Source organism: Rana temporaria, chromosome 8, assembly GCF_905171775.1.
Source record: "Rana temporaria chromosome 8, aRanTem1.1, whole genome shotgun sequence".
Lineage (NCBI taxonomy): Eukaryota > Metazoa > Chordata > Amphibia > Anura > Ranidae > Rana > Rana temporaria.
The window spans coordinates 151,478,421-151,497,960 of record NC_053496.1 but is presented as its reverse complement, the minus strand read 5'-3'; the positions used below and the strand labels follow the sequence as shown (position 1 = coordinate 151,497,960).

The 19,540-nt window shown below is 47.5% G+C and overlaps 1 protein-coding gene across 1 annotated transcript in view; it reads left to right on the top strand.

Moving 5' to 3' along the window:
- The window catches only part of ACY3 (aminoacylase 3), a 242,546-nt gene that overhangs the window by 174,350 nt on the left and 48,656 nt on the right, over positions 1–19,540 (top strand). The gene's annotated exons all lie outside the window — the stretch shown is intronic.

Here is a 19,540-nt window from a genome sequence, read left to right as displayed (position 1 = left end):
TCTAACGCACGCGTCAATACCTCACATGTGTGGTTTGAAAGATGTTTATATATGTGGGCGGGACTTGCGTAAGTCCCGCCCACATATGTAAAAATTATTTTTACTTTTTGCTATAATAAATATCCCCAAAAAAAATATATATTCTAAAAAATAACAAAACCCTCAGTTTAGGCTGATACGTATTCTACATCTTTTTGGTTCCAAAAAATCGCAAATAGCGTTTAGTGTTTGGTTTTGGCAAAAGTTATAGCGTCTACAAAATCTGGCTTTTTTTTGTTTTAACTAGTTATTGCGGCGATCAGCGATTTTTATCGGTACTGCGACATTATGGCGGACACATCGAACACTTTTTTGGAACCATTGGCATTTTTCTAGCGATCAGTGCTGTAAAAATGCATTGCTTACTATAAAAATGCCACTGGCAGGGAAGGGGTTAACACTAGGTGCGAGGGAGGGGTTAAATATGTTCCCTGGGTGTGTTCTAACTGTAGGGGGGGGGGACTGACATGTGTAAATGACAGATCGCTGTTCATGAAGGGGAACTCCAGACCCCCAAAAAAAAAATAAGGTGGGTTCCCTCCAGGTGCATACCAGGCTCTTAGGCTTGGTCTGGAACATAAGGGGTTAAACCCGCGCAAAAAAAAACAGCGTGGGGTCCCCCCCAAGATCCAAACCAAGCCCTTATCCCAGGCACGCAGTCTGGTCAGACAGGAATGGGGGTGGGGACGAGCGAGCGCCCCCCCCCTCCTGAGCCGTACCAGACCACATGCCCTCAACATGGGGGAGTGTGTGCTGTGGGGGAGGGGGCACTGCCCCCCCACCCCAAAGCACTCTTGTCCCCATGTCGATAGGGACAAGAGCCTCTTCCCGACAACCCTGGCCGTTGGTTGTCGGGGTATGCGGGCGGAGGGCTTATCAGAATCTGAGAGGCCCCTTTAATAAAGGGGCCCCCAGATTCCGGCCCCCCACCCTATGTGAATGAGTATGGGGTACATTGTACCCCTACCCATTCACCTGGGGAAAAAAATGGAAAAAAATAATACACCACACACATTTAAAAATTAATTTATTAGTCAGCCGGGGGTCTTCTGCCGGGGCCCCCCACCACCACCCCATTAGGCCCCGGGCTTCGCCATCTTCTGCCGGAACCCCCTTCACCAGTGAGGCTCCTGCCTTTGGGGGAGGGTCCCGGGCTTCTACGACGGTTTCTGCGGTGGGGGGTGCACTGGCACCCCACCCCCGTCTTCAGCGCCGTAATTCACCGGGACCCCCTTCACCAGTGAGGCTCCTGCCTTTGGGGGAGGGTCCTGGGCTTCTACGACGGTTTCTGCGGGGGGGGGTGCACTGGCACCCCACCCCCGTCTTCAGCGCCGTAATTCACCGGGACCCCCTTCACCAGTGAGGCTCCTGCCTTTGGGGGAGGGTCCCGGGCTTGTACGGTGTCTTCCGCCGGGGCGCGACACCCGTGGGCTTCTGCGATGCCTTCCGCTTCTGCCTGTCTCCTCCGTGGAGCACAGGGCTTGTCTCCGCTGTCTTCTCCCTTCTCTTCCATTCGATGTTGACACGACGAGGCCCGGCGCTGGAATGCCGTCTGAGCAGCGGGCATGGACTTATATAGGGCAATGCCACCATGTGACCTCAACCCATGTGACATCACATTCCCATCATGCCCAGGGAATGTGATGTCACATGGGTTGAGGTCACATGGTGGCATTACCCTATATAAGTCCATGCCCGCCGCTGACACGGCATGTCAGCGCGGAACCTCGTCGTGTCAACATCCAATGGAAGAGAAGGAAGAAGACAGCGGAGACAAGCCCTGTGCTCCCGGAGGAGACAGGCAGAAGAAGGAAGAGAGAAGAAAGAAGACGGAAGAAAGCCCTGGCTCCGCGGGGGAGCCAGGCAGAAGAGGGAGCAGAGAAGACAGAAGAGAAAAGACCTGGGAGTTGGCCCACCCCCGGCAGAAGACCGGAACCCTGGCGGAAGGCACCGGAAAGACCGGGGGATAGGCGCCATCCCCCGGCAGAAGACCCCGAAGTCCGGGGTCCCGGCAGAAGATCGGGAGAGAAGAAACCCCCCCTTGTAAGAGAGCTAAAGAAGAAAGGGGGGGCTCCGGAGCAGATTAATAAAATATTTTATTCTGTGTGGTGTTTTATTTTACTTTACATTTCCCCCATGTGAATGGGTAGAGGTACGATGTACCCCATACTCATTCACATAGGGTGGGGGGCCGGCATCTGGGGGCCCCCTTATTAAAGGGAGCTCGCAGATTCCGATTAGCCACGCCCGCATACCCCGACAACCAATGGCAAGGGTTGTCGGGAAGAGGCTCTTGTCCCTATCGACATGGGGGCAAGAGTGCTGTGGGGTGGGGGGGCAGTGCCCCCCTCCCCCACAGCACACACTCCCCCATGTTGAGGGCATGCGGTCTGGTACGTCTCAGGAGGGGGGGGCGCTCGCTCGTCCCCACCCCCATTCCTGTCCGGGCCAGACTGCGTGCTTGGGAGGGCTTGGTTTGGATCTGGGGGGGGGCCCGCGCCGAATCGGCGCGGGTTTAACCCCTCACGTTCCGGACCAAGCCTAAGAGCCTAATGTAGCCCTGAAGGGGGACCCGCGCCGATTTCAAGTTTGAAATTTGGCGCGGAGTTCCCCTTCAGGGCTGAAAACAGCTCGGAGATTCCCGTGCTCCGCGTCACGCAGCGCATTCACGGGTACGCCGCTTGGTATTTACCAAGATTTTCACGGCGTACTGACAAGGCGCACGGGAAGCGCCGAAATTTCTCTCTGCGCATGCCCAGTATGCAAATGAACCTCCCGAGGTTCAGGCGCACTGTGCAAGCGTACGGGGATCTGTTTTCAAAAAACACTTTCCCTTTCAATTCGGCCCGCCAAACACTTCAAAACACATGTCACTTCACTTCCCCTGCATCCCCCCACCTCCCCCCCTAATAAACTCCCGCCCGAACCCCCGCAATTTACATTTCAATGTGCCGTGCGCCAGGTCTGTACTGGTGCACAATGCACCCTCTCCTGGGCGCACGGAGCACATTAGTAACTAGGGAAATACACTGCACTAGCAGCGTATTTCTTTAGTAAATGGCAAAACGGCTGCTACTCCTGCTTTTACTCCATGAGTCATGGAGTAAAGGCTTGGTAAATCAGCCCCAGTGTCTTTTCTACCAGATAGATATATAGATAAATAGATAGATAGATAGATAGATAGATAGATAGATAGATAGATAGATAGATAGATAGATAGATAGATAGAGCAGGAAGGCTAGTCAGTATAGTTAAATCTACAGTTTGTAGAGAATATATTCACATCCCTAGGAGTTGTCAATATATTTATAAACTGTATAGCTCAGCTAGATCTGCTATTAGTATTTATCAGGCAGGAGATTGTTCTTCATGCAGTGCTCTAACGTGTTGTATTGCCTGCATTAGGGATTAGCTTAAACATAGTACTCTGTGTTATTTAACGTGTGCTAGTTAATTGCACATACACGCATTACCCGTTACTGTACGTGTGCAATTTATTTGCACAGAAATGCAGTCGCTGTTAATGCAAGTGGGCTATTGAATTGCACAGAAACGCAGTCGCTCTTACTGCGTGTGTGCTGTTTAATAGCAACTAAACGCAGTTGGTGTCACTGCGTGTGTGCTGTTTTTTTAATTTCAATGTTTTTTTTATTGTTGTTTGCATATAAAAAGATACAAAAAGTGTTACACCATCGTACGTATTATAAACAATACACAACCAAAAGTTTTTCCCTATTTTCCCCTTATCTTTTCCTACCCTCATTCTTTATAACATTGTGAATAAATGAAAGACCACTTGTTCATACCTCGCCTCCCCTCCCCCACCCCGCAAACCCTCGCCCGCCCTCCTATCACACCGTGAGCCGGTTTTTGAAGTTAATATACTTCGTTAAATTCGTCTTCCCTGTGACGGTATTAGAATGATATCCCCGTCAAGCATTCCCTTCTCCCCATACAAGAACATCCCCTCCTTGAATCGCCATAATAAGCCACACATGCCAAGGCTTAATGCTGGAACAAGAGAGACTTTAATGACACAAAAACTCAGCTTATATGTGGTTACAACCTGTTAGGAACAATGAAATCTCCGCCCCCCCCCCCTCACACAGTGGGGTTTCCCATACAGATTATAGGAGACAAGTCGGAGCCGACCATGCAGACACATTTCTTTAGATAAAGACATCAGTGGAGTTAATTACTACACTGAAGCAATCAGAATAATTAACATACCACTTCTCTAATCATTTAGCCTGATGATACAATACACATCTTTTAAGGGTAAACACAGATCTTCTTCACACAACACAATAGATCAATTAACGTTTAGAATAGTGAGGGGACATTAGAACGTCAATAACCTGTTAGAGGAATGAATCACACATGAAATTCCTTTCTACCTCTAACACACATGGCTCGCAGGGAGCATTAAACTGAGACATATAGGCAAATGCATCACAATGGCCCCCCTTTTGCTCCCTGCTCCGGCAAACCCGGTTGGACCTTTCCTGGTCCAGTAGGGTTGACGGGTTCAGAGCTTTTAGTCCGAGGTTAACTCCGTTTGGCGTAACTGACCTCCCTTGGCAACTGCTTCCGACTCAGGTATGCCACCGGGTCGTCAGATCACACGCCGGTCAGTCCCCAAGTCTTTGTGTGATCTGCAGAGTCACCAGAAGTCAGTGTGAAGACGGCGAATGGGTCTGTGCGCCGCCATCTAGGTGTCCCGCTATGGGAGGGGGCAGGTTATGGCTCTGAAGTGACAATCACAGGAGATTCATAAAAAGAAAAAGTTATATTTGTTGAAATGCTGTAGCACTGGTGCTCAGAGTTCGGGGGGGGGGGGGATCAGTGCCCCATAGGGTCAGCCACCCTCTGCTCCCTCCGCAGCCGCCGGTTCTCCTCTTTGAGCTTTTCCAGCTCCATCTCCAGTTCATGGAGCCTGGGGGGGTCAGCCTGCTGTGACCTCAGGTGGTTGTTCTCCTCCTCCATGCAGCTTATGCACTCCTCCAGCTCTATGTACTCACGGATCAGCTCCTGCTTGCTCATGTCCTGCAGGCTCTCCACGTGGTCCTTCATCATCAGGAACTGATGATGATGATGAACAGGAACGGCTTCCAGGACCTCTTCTTCTTGGGGGGTAGCCGGCGGTGCCTCTTTCTGCCCAGCTCCCTCCAGGGCCCCTCCGGCTCATGGCTGTCGCCCATGACCAGCTGACAATGGTGTTCCCTGTTGTCCGTAAAACCAGATTGTACCGTGAGGACTTCGTAAATGGTGTCCAATGGTTCTTCCGGACCCAGCTCCTGGAGATCCCAAGCCGAGTCTACACAATGGGCTGCTGCTGGTGGGCGGTACCCAGGTTGAGACCAATTTGACTTGGTGTTGTCGTTCATGGGGCAATTCTGCTTGAAGTGACCCAGCTGTTTGCACCGGAAGCAGCGTTGTTCGTTGTCCTCCTGGCGTGGATAGCGAGGGCTAGATGTCATCGGTCTGTTAGGAGGTTGGTATCTAGCGGCTGGTGGGTGTGAGGGCACCGTTGGTCGTGGAGGTTGTACCCGTGGTGTGACCTGGTTTGTCTTGCGAGTATCCGCATATTCATCCGCCAACTTCGCGGCCTCTGGTAGAGTCATGGGCCTGCGATCTCTCACCCAATCTTTGACATCCGTCTGGGTGTGATTGTAAAATTGCTCCAGGAGCATTAGTTGCAAAATGTCCTCTGCGGTGGTGGCCTGGCTGCTGTTAACCCAGTTAGAGGCCGACAGGGACAACTGGCATGCCCATTCCGCGTAAGAGTCTTTCGTGGTTTTGCGTGAGTCCCTGAACTTCTGTCGGTGGGACTCTGGGGTTACTGCATAACGAGCCAGGAGCGCTTCTTTAATAGTGTTGCTCACGAATATTCGCATTGCGAATATTCGACTCGAATATAGCATATTCGAGAAATCGCGCTATATTTCGAATTTCGCGGTGAATATTCGCAATTCCGAATATTCACATTTTTTCAATTTGATTTTTAAAACAGATCACATCCTATCGACGTCTAAAAGCATTGCTGGTATGATTAGAGACCCTGGGCCGAGTAGCTAAGCTGAGGCGATCCTTTTATGTTGCCAAATTGAAAAAAAAAAAAATTGCGATTTTTCGCTATTGCGAATGCGAAAATGATTGCGAATTTTCGATAACTGTGGTAGGAGAACTCTGATTGTCTCTGATGCAAAAGGGGGGGCTTTGTGTATGTGTATGTTATGAATATTTGTATGTTTGATATTATTATTTTTTGTAAGAAGGAAAAAATTGCGCATACCTTTAAAAAAGGGGAGAATACAGCAGCAACTCAAAAATGTTATACAACATAAATTAATACAAGACAGAAAATGGAGTCGCTCTACAAGAATAAAAAATATGTCTAGTGACAAGACATGTGGGCAAATTATAAAATAAGCAAGCGCAAATAACTTGTGAAATACACAGTGAAACAAATATATAAAGAAATATAGTCCCAATAATAGAAAAATAATCTTTCATAAAAATGTCTTTGATATGTGAAGTGAAAAAAAGTCCAAAGCATGCAGCATGAACGTGTTCAATCTTCAAGGTGTTTGATTGACAAACGGCTGTGACAGATGGATAGAGTAAAGAATCACCACCAATGCAAAACACTTTTTATTTTCTATTGTAAAATATCACGAATATTCTGAGCCAATCAGAGTGCTCCTTCTGCATTTGCCGAATATTCGCAATTATTTTGTATTGTAAAATATCAAGAATATTCTGAGCCAATCAGAGTGCTCCTTCTGCATTTGCCGAATATTCGCAATTATTTTGTATTGTAAAATATCAAGAATATTCTGAGCCAATCAGAGTGCTCCTTCTGCATTTGCCGAATATTCGCAATTATTTTGTATTGTAAAATATCAAGAATATTCTGAGCCAATCAGAGTGCTCCTTCTGCATTTGCCGAATATTCGCAATTATTTTGTATTGTAAAATATCAAGAATATTCTGAGCCAATCAGAGTGCTCCTTCCGCATTTGCCGAATATTCGCAATTATTTTGTATTGTAAAATATCACGAATATTCTGAGCCAATCAGAGTGCTCCTACAGCATTTCTCGAAATTGCGCAATAAATATCGCATTCGCATGTTGCGATATTTCGATAAAATATCACGAATATTCTGAGCCAATCAGAGCGCTCCTCCAGCATTTCTCGAAATTGCGCAATAAATATCGCATTCGCATGTTGCGATATTTCGATAAAATATCACGAATATTCTGAGCCAATCAGAGTGCTCCTACCGCAGTTATCAAAAAATCGCAATTATTTTCGCATTCGCAATAGCGAAAAATCGCAATCATTTACTTTCGATAAAATATCACGAATATTCGAATTTAGCGAATATATCTCGAATATTCGAATATATATTCGAGATATATCGCGAAATCGAATATGGCATATTCTGCTCAACACTATTCTTTAACCCTGGCGTAGCTATGGATATCCTGATCTGGCACGGTCCGGAAAGCATCAGAAGCTTTGCCTGACAGTTTGCCTGACAATATTGCAACCCACTCTCCTCTAGCTATTCGGTGCAGGTTACATTGTCTCTCAAAATCTACCAGGTAGTTATCAATTTCACAGTCCTTTTCATCAAAAGCTTTAAAAGCGCTAAACGGAATCTTCCTTGCGTCTGCTGTGCTGTACTCACTGTTTGGAGAATGTGCGGCTGCTTGTTGGACTGCTGCCAGTTTTAACTGTAGCTCTGCGTTTACTAACAGGTCCATCACTTTCAGCACCACATCCGGCGTTGGGTTCGGACCGAACCAAGCTAGCTTCTCTCTCATTAGCTTGTTGGTTGGTGACTCCTCCTGAATCACTGGTCTCTCCATCTCTTGTACTGCTGGCGTTGCTGCAATCCCGTCCTCCTGGTCTAGCTCCATTAATTCTGCTATGATGACCCGCTTGGCTTTGTTGCTAGCAATCCTTCCACGAACTTCCAGTAGTTCTTCCAGTGTCTGCTTGGAATTTGGGTGTAAAGGGGAATAGAAGGGAAAATCCCGCTGCTGCCAACCATTTGTGACGGTATTAGAATGATATCCCCGTCAAGCATTCCCTTCTCCCCATACAAGAACATCCCCTCCTGGAATCGCCATAATAAGCCACACATGCCAAGGCTTAATGCTGGAACAAGAGAGACTTTAATGACACAAAAACTCAGCTTATATGTGGTTACAACCTGTTAGGAACAATGAAATCTCCGCCCCCCCCCCTCACACAGTGGGGTTTCCCATACAGATTATAGGAGACAAGTCGGAGCCGACCATGCAGACACATTTCTTTAGATAAAGACATCAGTGGAGTTAATTACTACACTGAAGCAATCAGAATAATTAACATACCACTTCTCTAATCATTTAGCCTGATGATACAATACACATCTTTTAAGGGTAAACACAGATCTTCTTCACACAACACAATAGATCAATTAACGTTTAGAATAGTGAGGGGACATTAGCACTTCAATAACCTGTTAGAGGAATGAATCACACATGAAATTCCTTTCTACCTCTAATACACATGGCTCGCAGGGAGCATTAAACTGAGACATATAGGCAAATGCATCACATTCCCCATAAAGGAATGCCCGATAGCGGGTTAAGATATTTGTTGAATTTGAATGGCGATTTTTATATAGAACATCCTGTTTCGTCTAACCAGGGTTTCCACAGCCTCACAAACTTACTATAATTCCCCTGTCGAGTAAGTGTCACTCTCTCACTCCAAATCATTGCGTTAATAGCTTCAACCCAAGATTTGACAGTGGGTGGCATCTGGGCCTGCCACCTCAACGCAATTAACTTCCTTGCCTGGAAGAGGCATCTCAGTACCACTTAAAGGGAGATGGCTGGCACTCTATTTTCCTCTATGCTACCTAGCAAGCATATCTTAGACTCAGCTTCTAGCTTAGTTTTAAAAGTTTTATTTATTCTGTCCACCACCTCCTCCCAGTATTTAAATAGCTTAGGGCATTTCCACATCATGTGGATAAGATTGCCTGTCGCTCTGCACCTTGGGCATTCGTCAGTACTTCTCCACCCGAGATTAAACATTTTCCTGGGGGTATAGTATACTCTATGCAAGAGGAACAAGTGTGATACCTTCTGAGATGGGGAGATTGAAACCAATACCCCCCTCCTCAAGATCGCACTCCACTGTTCCGTGGTCATTTGACCTAAGTCTTTCTCCCATACTGTCCTGCTCTTGATGGGGCCTGCCCTACTTATGGTTTTAGCTCCTATTCTAGAGTACAACTCAGATATCAGGCCTTTAGTTGTTTTGGAAGAGGTTATTTTCAGGAGGGTAGGGGCCGAGGACCATACAATGGGTTGTAACCCAAACTGGGCTTGGATAGCATGTCGTATCTGTAGATATCTGTAAAATGTTTGATTTGTTATATTAAATTCCTGACGCAAGTCTGCGAAGGATTTCATCTGTTCTCCATCGTACATTCGGTTTAATCGGATTATCCCATGTCTCTCCCATTCTTTACATCTTTCAATGTCTTTTAATTCTCTTAAGTTTTGATTGCACCAGAGGGGGGCGAATATTGTTATTCCCTTGTAGCCCATCAATGCTTTTGTTGTTTGCCACACTTTAAGGCTAAGTTTTATAGTTGGACATTTATGGACGAACGAACCTGCCTCAAGTGCCTCCACTATTGTCCTATGTGGTGCCCCAGTTAGCATCAATCTACCGGAATTCCCCCCTCCCTCCAGTCCGCAGTTCGCAAGCTGTTGTAGCTGTGAGGCTAGAAAATATGTTTTCGGGTGAGGTACTGCCATTCCCCCCTCTTTAGCAGGTAACTGCATGGTCTGGAGACAAATCCTAGCTTGTCCCTTCTTCCAAATTAACTCTCTGAAGAGGGATTCTAGCTTTTTGAACCATTTTTGAGCTATCCAGACTGGGGAGTTATGGAGGATATAGAGTAACTGGGGCAGCCATATCATCTTTATCAGATTGCACCGTCCCGCTATGGATAATGGTAGTCTACACCAGACATCTCTTTTATGTTCCCATTTAGACAAAAGAGGAATTAAGTTATTTTGGACAAAGCTATTAATGTCCCTCGTGATCCATATCCCGAGATATTTCATCATAACTACAACTTTTAACTGAGGGATTCCATGAGGTATCTGGGCACCAAGGGGGTCAATTGGCAGTAGTGCTGACTTTTCCCAATTAATGATCAACCCGGAACATAGCCCAAACTCGCCCACTACTTTGATCAAATTTTTTAACGAGGTTTCAACGTCTCCCAAAAAGAAGAGGACATCGTCCGCAAACAGTGCGATCTTATCCTCTATAGTCTGTCTGTGGAACCCCTGTATATCTTTAGTTTTCCTAATTTGAATGGCTAATGGTTCCATCGCCAAAGCGAACAGAAGGGGAGAAAGAGGACAGCCCTGTCGCGTTCCTCTCTCTAGTTGAAACATTTCAGAAAATTCATTGTTGATTTTAATTTTTGCTCTTGGCTGATTGTATAACAACTTCACCCAACTTATGAACCTGGGGCCAAACCCAAATTTCTCTAGGACCTTCCATAGGTAGTCCCATTCCAGACTGTCAAAAGCCTTGGCAGCATCCAGGGCTAAGACGGCTCTAGAGCTCTCTCCCTCTGTTGGAATTTGCATATTCAGGAACACTCTCCTGATGTTGGTACTGGTTGACCTATTGGGGATAAAGCCGGATTGGTCAGTATGTATAAGCGATTGGATATACCGGTTAAGACGTGTTGCTAACACTTTGGCCAAGATCTTGGCGTCAGTACATAGAAGTGAGATAGGGCGATAAGATGAAGCCTCTCTTGGATCCTTCCCCTCCTTATGCAAGACAATGATAGTAGCTTCTTTCATAGAGATGGGAAGTGTTCCCTGAGTCAATGCCCAATTTAGTGTCTTTAGGAGTTCTGGTAGCAGGATATCCCCATATCTTTTATAGATCTCTACGGGCATCCCATCTGGGCCTGGTGACTTTTGAGTTGACATCCCCGCCACTGCATGTTCTAATTCTCCTAGAGTAATTGGCGCCTCCATGTTAATGTTTTCTTCCTCCGATAGGGTCGGGACGGGCAGTCCCTGGAAAAATGTTTCCAGTCCTTCAGTCCCCTCCCTTCTCTTGGAGCTATAAAGGGATACAAAGAATTCTCTAAAGGTATTTAATATCACGGTTTTATCAAAGGAGATTTCACCGTTTGATAACTTAACTGCTGTAACAGTGGAGGGGGGGGGGAATTAGTTCTAATGAGCAGAGATAATAAACGCCCCACTCGCTCTCCCTCTCCAAACTGATTCTGTTTCTGGAATATTTGTTTTTCCCTCTGTTCTTTTTAATATAGTCATTTTGTATATTTGTTGTTTTTCTAGCCACTCTTTTAAACTATGAGAGGTTGGGGTTTCGATGTATCTCTTCTCTGCCTGTAGCAACTGATTCCTTGTCCCACTCTCTCCCTCCCTGTTCTTCCTCTTAATCCCTGCTATCTTTTGGATCAGGAGGCCTCGGAGGTAGGCTTTTAGGGAGTCCCATACCACCCCCACTGATGCAGTTCCCTCATTTATCTGTAAAAATTCTTTAAGAGCCGACATCACCATACTATGTTCACTCATTAATTCGAGCCAGTGAGGGCTAATTTTCCATTCTCTTGGGTACCATTTACCCCTAGTTTTTATTGTCAGCTCCATCGGCGAGTGATCAGAGACTCCTCTTGGGCCATATTCTATATTTATTACTAGTGATGCTGCCTCCTCGTTACCCATCGCCATGTCTATTCTGGATAAAGTGTGGTGAGTCTTCGAAAAACAGGAGTATTGACGTTCCTGCGAATAGCGCGTACGCCAAATGTCACATAGCCCCACTTCATCCAAAAATAGCATTAATCGGTCCTCTCCTTTTGTTTTAGATCTATTTCCTGGCGGGAACCTATCCTGGGTCCTATCTAAGGCTTCATTAAAATCACCTATAATAACTATCGGTATTCCTGGTTTGTCCAATGTAAACTCGATCAATTTATGCAAGACTTCAAATTTAAATGGGGGGGGGGGGGGATATAAACACTAGCTATCACAAATAATTTATTTTCAATTGAGCAAAATAAAAATATAAACCTTCCCTGATCATCTACCCTGCTCTCTCTACATGAGAATACCAATCCTTTCCCCACCAGTATGCTCACTCCCCTAGAGTATGATGAGTGATACGAGTGGTAAGTGGCCTGGAATTTTGGGCCGCACAACTGTGTAGCTGCACTTGCAGTTAAGTGTGTCTCCTGTAGACAGAGCAGACCAGCACCTCCCCCCCCCCCAACATATCCAAAATAGTTGCTCTCTTGGTTGGGTCCCTCATTCCACGCACATTCAGGGATTTTATACAGAACGTCTTATCTGCCATGTGTTATAGTTAGGTTTAGCAACCCTTGACCTTTGCCCAGTATCTTGGGGACCCAAAAAAAAAAGGGGGTCCTGGTAGTAAAAGGAGAGTGGAGAAGGCCCAAAAAAACACACATCAGTCCAAAAAATTGTATATACTGAAAAAAAGAGCCAGAAAAAACACGTTCTTCCAGGAATAATGTGTTACTATATAAAAAACCACCCCGGGGCATTGCTTTAAACAAAAGTGAGAGCGTAATACGACTCCCCTGTCACTGAAGCAGTAAAAGGAAGGGCAAAAAAAAGAGGAGGAAAAAAAAAAAAGGGAAAAAAAAGGGGGAGCCCGCAAAAAGCGTTACCCACTTCGCCATACCTTAAAACAGAAAAATAATGAAAACAATCTAAATAGGGAAATTGCAATTGTGAGTAGTGTCAAACGCTTAATAGTGGTGTGTAACCCAACCATTTCACCCCCGCCCCCCCTGCCCCCTTCCCTCCTCTCCCCAATACGTCCCTCCCTCCTATCCCTCCCCCTGCTGCACCCCCTTCCCTCCCTTGGCCCTCCTGGGCCTCCCCTGGGGGCTCTACCTGTGGCCTCCACACTGCACACCATTGTTGGGACCTCCCAACTTCCATACCTCCCTATACAAACCACAACCATACTACCCCCCTGCCCCACCCCCTCCCTCTAACCTTATTTCAGTGCCTCTTACTTTCTCCCCTCTCCTCGTCCCATTTTGTGAAGTTTAAGTGCTTTTAATTATGTTAGAAAAAAGAATCCCTGTGTTTTAACTAGTCTGAATTCAGCACATTACCATATAGCAATATTGTTAAATTAATGTACATATTTAAAAGTGCATTAAGTAACCGAAAAGAGAGAAAAAAACAAAAAAAAAAAATCCAAGTTCCTTTTTTCTCTCTCTTTCCTCCTCCACTTCACCTTCTCTCTGTGGGTCATAGGTCTTTCTTATTGTCCTCAAGCCACTTCGCAGTACTTGCCGGTGAATAAAAAAAAAAGGTTCCACCCAATGCAGAGACTCGCAGGTGGGCTGGGTAAAGCAAAGCATAAGGAAGTCCATGTTTTTGAAGAGTTCGCTTGATTGAAATAAATTCAGCTCTGCGCCTCTGCAGATCAGGGGAGAAATCCTGATACAGCGAGACTTTAACCCCATTATATAAAATCTCCCCTTTTTCTCTAGCCTTCCCGCAGTAGAGTCACTTTGTCGTTATAGTTAAATATTTTGACAAGGAGTGGTCTAGGGCGCTCACTTGGCAAACGTGGTTTAAAGGGAACCCGGTGGGCATGTTCAATGCCGAAAAAGGGTGAAAAAGATGTGGCACCAAAAGTCTCTCTAAACCAGTCCTTGAGAAATGCAATGGGGTTAGCTCCCTCGCTACGCTCCGGTATGCCAATAATTCTAACATTATTTCTGCGGCTTCTATTTTCCAGGTCATCGATCTTCGCCCCCTGCATGTCCATTTGTTTCTTTAACCCTGAGATTTCTTGTTTAAGCGGGAATAGATCATATTCGACTGTACTTAGTCTTTCCTCTAGGATAGATGTTCTTTCCATGGTCTTACTCAACTTATCCCCCATTGAACATAAATCCTCCTTGATACCTTTCAGTTGGGTCTCTAGGCCTGTTATTGAGTCCCTGCAGGAGTTGATGGCATGCAAGAGGTCTCGCTTCCTGTTGTGCCCCCCTCCATAATTTTTTGGGGTAAACTGGCTGGTTTTACTGCTGTATTCGTTACCGCGTTTTCCGTGTAATCTTTTCCTCCACCAGCCCGTTTAGTACTCTCAGTTTTTGTTGGGGGTACAGCTGCTGATTTAGTTGTCGTCGTGCCCCTACTTCTCCTGTCCAAGGGTGCTCCTGCTTGTGCAGTCTGCAATTGGACCGCCTTCGCCGGTGACAAAGAGGTTCGAGCAAAGCGATTAAGTTTTGCTACAGCTGCTGTAGATATTGCTGAAGACGCTAATGCACTTGCCTGGCTTTTTGCGGATCGTGTAATTAGGGCTCCCGCCTGTCCCTTGGACATATTAGGAAAAAAAAAATGCGTACAGGAAGCAACTCGCCTCCCCCGCTACGGGGCTACAGTTATGTTAATAAATAGTAAAAAAAAAAAAAGCCTGGGGAGGAAAAAAAAAAGGGGGGGGGGGTTCCAGCACCGAATGGTCAATAAAGAGATTGTTCACAGAGTCTCGGGAGAGAATTTAACTTTAGCTTTTTCCTTTCCTTTCCTCCTCTTTACTGGATGTCGGGGCGGAAATACAACGGAGGATCAGGTGTAACATATAAGAGTAGTCATTGGTAATGTTAGTTACGACTGCTCAATACACATGCATTGGGGTGGGCTCTTGATAGTATACCTCTGTTCCACATTGCAATAATAATAATCGAACAAAGTCATTAATTATGAAATGAGAACATTTTCACTTTAACCTAGTAAGAAAAATGAGCAAAAAGGGCAGTGTTTCACCTGGATCTTGTTTTTTTTCCACATCTCTATTTTGCTAGAAGAGTTGTCTCTTTGTCTCTTTACAGAACATACTCGCTGCAGTCTGTTTTTTCCCCAGCAGGGTGCAGCAGAGTACTCCAGAGCTCTCTCTCTCTCCACTCAGCTAGCTCCGGGTCTGGCTCCAACTGCAGCAGTCGCCTTACTGAAGTCTCGCGATATCTCAAGCGGGACTCCTCTCCTGCTGCCGACCCCCGTACTCCGCAAACATCGGCTCCCCCCAATTACCGGCCTCTCACACCGCACACCGCGCGGGCTCCCCAAAGGCCATCCGCGATCCACTACAAGGTAGGAGCCGATTAACGGGGGGGAGGGGGGCGATGCTGCAAGGTGCTGGAAGGTCTCCGATCCCCCACTGCTGTCACAGGAGGGAAAGGCTTAGGGAGAAGGAAAGGCTCGGGCAAGGTGCACTATAAATCGGGCATATATGAGGGGTATGGAGCGGTATGGAGCGGGGGGCTGATACACACGCTCACTCCATCATTCCCACACCACACACACCGCTCCTACATCCGGCCACGCCCCCGCGTGTATGCTGTAACATGTTGCGCGGGTGCTGTTTAATACCACCTAAACGCAGTTGGTGTCACTGCGTGTGTGCTGTTACATAGCACTTGAACGCAGTCGCTCTTACTGCGTGTGTGCTGTTTAATAGCAACTAAACGCAGTTGGTGTCACTGTGTGTGTGCTGTTACATAGCACCTGAACGCAGTCGCTCTTACTGCGCGGGTGCTGTTTAATACCACCTGAACGCAGTTGGTGTGACTGCGTCTGTTTTGTTACAAAGCACCTGAACGCAGTCGCTCTTACTGCGTGTGTGCAGTTTACTAACACCTGAACGCAGTTGGTGTGACTGCGTCTGTTTTGTTACATAGCACCTGAACGCAGTCGCTCTCACTGCGCGTGTGCAGTTTAATACCACCTGAACGCAGTTGGTGTCACTGCGACTATTTTGTTACATAGCACCTGAACGCAGTCGCTCTTACTGCGTGTGTGCAGTTTACTAACACCTGAACGCAGTTGGTGTGACTGCGTCTGTTTTGTTACATAGCACCTGAACGCAGTCGCTGTTACATAGCACCTGAACGCAGTCGCTCTTACTGCGCGGGTGCTGTTTAATACCACCTAAACGCAATTGGTGTCACTGCGTGTGTGCTGTTACATAGCACTTGAACACAGTCGCTCTTACTGCGCGGGTGCTGTTGCATACCACCTGAACGCAGTTGGTGTGACTGCGTGTGTGCAGTTTACTAACACCTGAACGCAGTTGGTGTCAATGTGACTATTTTGTTACATAGCACCTGAACGCAGTCGCTCTTACTGCGTGTGTGCAGTTTACTAACACCTGAACGCAGTTGGTGTGACTGCGTCTGTTTTGTTACATAGCACCTGAACGCAGTCGCTCTTACTGCGTGTGTGCAGTTTACTAACACCTGAACGCAGTTGGTGTGACTGCGTCTGTTTTGTTACATAGCACCTGAACGCAGTCGCTCTTGCTGCGCGTGTGCAGTTTAATACCACCTGAACGCAGTTGGTGTCACTGCGACTATTTTGTTACATAGCACCTGAACGCAGTTGGTGTGACTGCATCTGTTTTGTTACATAGCACCTGAACGAAGTCGCTCTTACTGCGTGTGTGCAGTTTAATACCACCTGAACGCAGTTGGTGTGACTGCGACTATTTTGTTACATAGCACCTGAACGCAGTCGCTCTTATTGCGTGTGTGCAGTTTACTAACACCTGAACGCAGTTGTGTGACTGCGTCTGTTTTGTTACATAGCACCTGAACGCAGTCGCTCTTACTGCGCGTGTGCAGTTTAATACCACCTGAACGCAGTTGTGTCACTGCGACTATTTTGTTACATAGCACCTGAACGCAGTCGCTCTTACTGCGTGTGTGCAGTTTACTAACACCTGAACGCAGTTGGTGTGACTGCGTCTGTTTTGTTACATAGCACCTGAACGCAGTCGCTCTTACTGCGTGTGTGCAGTTTACTAACACCTGAACGCAGTTGGTGTCACTGCGACTATTTTGTTACATAGCACCTGAACGCAGTCGCTCTTACTGCGTGTGTGCAGTTTACTAACACCTGAACACAGTTGGTGTGACTGCATCTGTTTTGTTACATAGCACCTGAACGCAGTCGCTCTTACTGCGCGTGTGCAGTTTAATACCACCTGAACGCAGTTGGTGTGACTGCGACAATTTTGTTACATAGCACCTGAACGCAGTCGCTCTTACTGCGTGTGTGCAGTTTACTAACACTGAACGCAGTTGGTGTGACTGCGTCTGTTTGTTACATAGCACCTGAACGCAGTCGCTCTTACTGCGTGTGTGCAGTTTACTAACACCTGAACGCAGTTGGTGTGACTGCGTCTGTTTTGTTACATAGCACCTGAACGCATTCGCTCTTACTGCGTGTGTGCAGTTTATTAACACCTGAACGCAGTCGCTCTTACTGCGCGTGTGCAGTTACATAGCACCTGAACGCATAAATATGGCTGGAAGGACAAAGAGAGGCAGAGAGTCACGAGGGCAAGCAGGCTCTGCATCTAGAGGTAACGCTGGTGGTGGATGTGGTGCATCCTCTTCAGCCCGAGGCCGCTCGTCCTTCTTTTCGGGAGCTGGCCGTGTTAAGCCTCAACATGCAGAGAAATTAGTGGAGTGGATGACCAAGCCATCCTCATCCTCCTCATCCTCTCTCACACGGACTGATCATAGTTTGTCTGGCAAAGCAGCTGCCAAGGCGTCCTCTTCCCTCTGCACAATGGCATCACACAATCCTTCCCTAGTCCCACCGTGTCCTCCTGAGGAGTCCCCCGAACTGTTTCAACACAGTGTTGGGTACATGCTGCATGAAGATGCGCAGCGTTTTGAAGACTCCGATGACGGAACACAGATAGAGGAAGGCATTGCTGTGAGCCCAGGGAGAGGGGGTGGCCGAGAGGGACAACAATCTGGGAGTGATGTTCCCCCAGCTGGAGCATACTGCCAGGTTTTCGACAGTGATGATGAGGAGGGAGGGGATGATGAGGTCACTGGCTCTACCTGGGTGGCTGATAGGAGAGAGGAGGAGGAAGAGGAGGAGGAGGACGAGGCACAGGCACATCTCCAAAGAGGCAGGATGCCCGTAGCACATCTTCGCTTGTGCATGGCGCTGCTGTGTCTCAACGGTACAGCAAAAGTTCTTTGGTGTGGGCCTTTTTTGAAACATATCCATCAGATCGTACCTTTGCTGTTTGCAACATATATCTCAAGCGTATCTCGCGTGGCCAAAACATCACCTGCTTGGGCACCACATGCTTGTCCAGACATATGTCGACCTGCCATGCAGCTCGTTGGCAAGCATACCAGAAAGACCCACACCAAAGACCAAAGCGGACCTCCCCTTGCCCTTCTGTGACCTCCAACCCCACTAGACCCCCAGTCCTCTCTGAAGCCTGCACTGAAGTTGTAGAAATAGGTGTGTCACAACCTAGTAGTGGTAGTACATGCGGGCAATCTACTGATAGTACCAGACAAATTTCCCTGCCCCAGCTGCTGCAGCGCCGAAAGAAGTACACTCCCAGCCATCCTCATGCCCAGCGGTTGAATGCTAGCTTAGCAAAATTGCTAGCACTTCAACTGTTACCTTTTTAGTTGGTAGATTCTGCCCCATTCCGTGAGTTTGTGGAATGTGCAGTACCTCAGTGGCAAGTACCCAAACGCCACGTTTTCTCACGGAAGGCGATTCCGGCTCTCTACCGGCATGTGGAAGGCAATGTCCATGCCTCGCTGGACAGGGCGGTCAGTGGTTAGGTGCATCTTACCACTGACTCATGGTCCAGCAGGCATGGACAGGGACGTTACCTGTCTTTTACGGCCCATTGGGTGACTCTGCTGGCAGCTGGGAAGGACGCAGGGCAAGGTACAGTAGTTTTGGAGGTTGTTCCGCCACCACGCCTCCAAAACACTACTACTGCTTGTGACACACCTCTCTCCTCCACCCCCTCCTCTTCTTCTTCCTCTGTGGCCTCTTCCTGTGGTGATGTTTCCTCAGAACCAGCCGTGCTCCATAGGCGTACGAGGGGCTACGCAGGAATGCAGGCCAACAGATGCCATGCGGTGCTAGAGCTGGTGTGCTTGGGAGACAGGAGCCACACTGGGGAAGAGGTTCTTTCAGCTCTGCAGGGGCAGGCTCAGAGGTGGTTGACGCCACGCCAGCTGAAGCCTGAAATGGTGGTCAGCGATAATGGCACCAACCTCCTCTCTGCCCTGTGACAGGGAAAACTCACCCATGTACCCTGTTTTGCGCATGTTCTCAATTTGGTGGTGCAGCGGTTCTTGGGCAGGTACCCAGGCTTACAGGATGTCCTGAAGCAGGCCAGGAAAGTCTGTGTGCATTTCCAGAGGTCATATAATGCCACTGCTCGGCTGACAGACCTCCAGAGGGAATACAACCTGCCCAAGAACCGCCTAATCTGTGACATGCCCACCAGATGGAACTCTATGTTGGCCATGCTGCAGCGGTTGCACACGCAGCAGAGGGCCATCAATGAGTACCTGTGCCAATATGGCAGCAGAACTGGCT